At 33.2% G+C, this 4393-nt stretch overlaps 1 long non-coding RNA gene across 1 annotated transcript; it reads right to left on the bottom strand.

Moving 5' to 3' along the window:
• LOC104725960 lies at positions 924–2367 on the bottom strand. Its single transcript, XR_757990.2, has 2 exons — positions 1765–2367; positions 924–1539 (listed from the first exon to the last, which is right to left on the bottom strand). It is a non-coding gene; the product is annotated as an uncharacterized LOC104725960 (long non-coding RNA).

A 4393-nucleotide genomic window follows, 5' to 3' on the forward strand; every position in this document is an offset into this window, starting at 1 on the left:
TAAATAGCTTTCTCATTACGATCTATTTTTGTTACTTGAAATTATGTCCAAAATCTATTTTTGAGTTATATACAATCCACACTCTATTCACTCATATTTGACACATTTAGCGTTACCTTCATTAATAATAACGACTACTACATTTTCAACTTTTGAACTAGTCAAACTTGCCTTGTAGTACAACACCATGTCCAATCGAGCAACCCACTAAGTACTTAAATCAAAATCATCCTTTCACTAGAGAAACTTTCATAGATTTCTCAATCATTAAAATAATTATTTTTAAATTATTGTTTATTAATTTTCAAATTTTAATAATTTAAAATGATAAAAAATTATTTTAATTACTTATATTACATTTAAAAGGGAAACAAAAATATTTTACAGTATTCGGGAATATTAAACATATTTTACAAAAAAAAAATTCCAACTAATTGTCAAGCGGATATCTTGAATTTTGGTGAAATTTATTAGAAATTTCGTTTGGATTTATAAGGAGAATAAATTTATAATGTCTCAAAAAAGAAAACCAAAACATATCAGACTCTGTAACATAGTCCATTTTACAATTTCACTCGATTCTTGATTTTGTTTAGAGAAGAGTGCAATTGATGAATAAATTTTACACATTGAAAAAAACATAAAAAAAAACAAAAAAAAAAAGATTGTTATTGATATTCATTCCAAGTTATATATGACATACTGTACACATCTGATTGGAGTACTACCTATAGGGGTTCAGATAGATTGTTTTATTTGGCTGTCGAGTTTGTTGGTCCATATGCCATAAGTCACGAGAACATCATAGATGCACAAGAAAGGAGTCAAAAAAACTATTGTTCACAAGATGTGATACAAAGTTGATGTACTCTGTTCAATGATGACACCAAGTCACCAAGGTAACCATACCATGAAAGGAGATCTTACACGTAGAAATGTAGAATCCTTGATAATGGTATGTTGGTTTTTCGTGTAGGTCAGAAACCTCAGTTTTAGAGAAAGGATCACACAGAATCTTTATCTACTAAAGAATGGCATATAAGTGTTTTTTTTTTTAATACAAGACAGAGCCTAAACATTGCTTGCGATATCGATGCTTGTCAAACAGAGTGGACAATGAGCAAGAGCACCAAAAACTACAAAGCATACGACAGCCCGTGGCAATCTCGTAACCGAGGGCGATGAACACGTTAGAGTGATCCCATCCCAGTAAAGGCAAAGGAAATGTGTAGCAGGTATCACGGCAGATGATCCCATTGCAGAACTTGTCTCCGCTGAACAAGGACCGTTGCAGAACTTGTCTCCGCTGAACAAGGACCTGAGCCATCATCCAAACAATAAGGGGAAGCTTGTCCTGGCCTTGATACATGGGTCTGTCCCTCAGCTTAGGCAAAATAGCAGTCAAAGCATTGGGCATAGTACGCAATACCCAATGCTAATCCAATAAAATGTGCGACCTAATCGTAAAAGATGTTAGAGCTTACCAGCAATCACCTGCTCTGTTGCCTTTAACACTCTAGCAAGCTCAACAACATCATTCTAATATAAAACATTAAAACACAACCTGATTAGCCATATAAAGGATGTAAACAGAGAAATCATAAGAACTTTACTCTTCAATCTTCATACACGCAAATCACTTGAGTATACGCTATAAAAATTATAAATTTAGAATCCAAATCACTTGAAAACATCATCTAAGAGGATAACAATCCTACACACAAATTGCAGATTATATACAGATTAGGTTGGAGGAAACCAAACCTCTCGTTTGTTGTGTTCTTAAAGAGCGAAGAGAGCAATATCATCGATCTCTTCCCTACCACAAGGAGCAGTATCGGAGCTATTTCCCTATTGGGCAATGATACCAGCAGCAGCGACCAAGGAATCAGTGAGAGTGGATTTCCCTATAACCTTTCTTCCTTGGTTATCAGAGCAACTTACACAAATCAGCTCTAAGCAACACTATACAGAAATCCAGAAAATCGTAAAGGACTTCTATCTAGCTTTGATAAGAAGTCAGAGTAGAAGGGCAGCACCATCTATAAAACATATACATGAGCAGATCGGGATTTTGGACATAATCTCAAGTAACAAAAACCAGAAAACCTAATTTTGAACATTAACAGAGACCAAGTTCCAATCAACAAGCAACATAACCTAATTGCAGCAACCAGATCCAACCCAAAAAATTCTAGCTTTCCACTCTTTAAGCCTAACACAGACCACATCATACCAATTCCACAATCTAACTCTTAATTTCAACCAAACAAAAAAAAAACATAAGAGACAGAGCAAAAAACAAAGCTATCCAAAACTATTTAAATAGCTTTCTCATCACGATAAGGGAAACCAAATAAGACTTCAGATGAGGTACCTAAATCGTGGGAGCAACACCAAAAGAGAATAATGAAGAATGTCGAAAGGCTCCATGAGAAACCAAATACACACGAAGGAAACGGTGAAGAAGATGATCAATTGAAAAGCTCGGAAGCGATGACCAACAACCCAAGAAAGAAGAAGAGAGACCAAAGAAGAAGATGATCAATTGAACAGCTCGGAAGCAGTCGATGTGATGCGAGAAAGAGAGAGACGGTGGGTGAAATCCGGATTCGTTGGCTCGTCGAGGGAGGAAAGAGAGAGAGGGTCGGCAAAAAGAACGAAGAAAATAAGGAATAAAAAAATTGTGTTTTATATTTTAATAACATCCAACCACAAGTTGCCACGTACCGTTTTTTACCAGGTTCTGCTTCTCAGAGCAACGGTTCTCAATTTTTGTGGGCCAATTTTTTAGTTTTTTTTTTAATTTTTAGGCTGAGAAATTGTATGAGCACCCCTTAAAAAACACCACTCGACTTGCTTATTAACTGATTAAACAATTTGAAATAGAGAGCTTTCAAAAATTGAAATTAGTATTTTATTGATTTTTTTTTGTAAATATGAACTTGATCTCCATGAAAAATTCAAGTAATTAAAAATCGACAGGCGTCTTATATACTCATTACATATATAACAAAAGCAAATTAGTTGTACAAAGCTAATTGTCTGATTCTTGTTCTTTGCGGCGACAAATTAAGCTACGTCACGTTATGAGCCATATTTTGTATGCACTTGCCTGCATTGGGATTTATAGAAATAAATGGTTTTGGGAGCCTTAATTTTTTGGGTATGTTTTTTACTTTGGCTTCGTTTTATTTTTGTTCGGATGACGTAAAGTCAAATCTCTATAAATTAATATTCTATTAATTAATAAACACTATAAATTAATAAATTTTGTTGGTTCTGAGTCAAGTTATTGTAAAAAATAACAAAATTCGATAAGATAATAAGATAATATATATTTTTTGAAATCTCAATATAAAATATGTTCCTAATAATATCATAAAGTAATATTATAAATTAACAATGCAAAGAGAGATGTAGCAAAAGTGCAATTTTCTGCTCAGAAAAAAGCTCCGCCAAAGGTGGAAGCTCCGACGGTAGCAGCAGAAACAACCCGTAAATAATATATAAAGAGAACAACAAAAATCATTTTTTTTTTTCATTTTTAACATGTTTTACCTAAAGCCTCTCTTTTATTTAGACAGCTCCGACCAAAGCTCCAGCAAACGTGGAAGCTCTGGAAGCGGCAGCAGCAGAAACAAGCTCCGGTGGACGTAAGTAAACGAGGATAAAGTTGATCTTTTTTTTTCTCATTTTATCATGCATGTTATAATTAAGGTTTTTGTTTAATTTTGACATATCTGGACATGATATCAGTACTTAATTATGCTTTGGTTATTATGAGACTTTAATTATTATTCTCAGTACTTGACCGGAGATGATGATAAAGGTATCAAGTTTGACAGGGCTAACAAAGGTGGGAAGTCTGGCGGCGCTAACAAAGGTCAGAACTTTGTTGGAGATAACAAAGATGAGAACTTTCCGGTTCAAACCACTACAAGAAAATAATCATATTACAACACTGAAAATTGTTGCAATAATTTAATATATCATTGTAAATCATGATATTGCAACAAAATTGAGATACATTTGGTTCGTTGCTGTTTAGACGTTGTAAATTTGTTGTACATATGTTGCAAAGTTTACAATGAACTAACTTTTTACTATATATGTCGTATTAATACAACTTTTTATCATAGTAAATATGTCCCATAATTGTGACAACTCTAAATTATTACAATTTATTGCCATATAAAACTTGTAGCAAATAACATTACAATTTTCCAACAAATTAATTTATTGCTATTTGTGTTGTAGTATTGTAACTTTATTTATGCAGTAAATTAGTGGTATAATTACGATGTTTCAATGCAACATAAATCATCATAAATAAAAGCTACGAAAAATATGAAGCAATTATTGTGGCAAATTTTTAGTAATTTTCTTTTGT

Source organism: Camelina sativa, chromosome 11 (assembly GCF_000633955.1).
Source record: "Camelina sativa cultivar DH55 chromosome 11, Cs, whole genome shotgun sequence".
NCBI classification, from domain to species: Eukaryota; Viridiplantae; Streptophyta; class Magnoliopsida; order Brassicales; family Brassicaceae; genus Camelina; species Camelina sativa.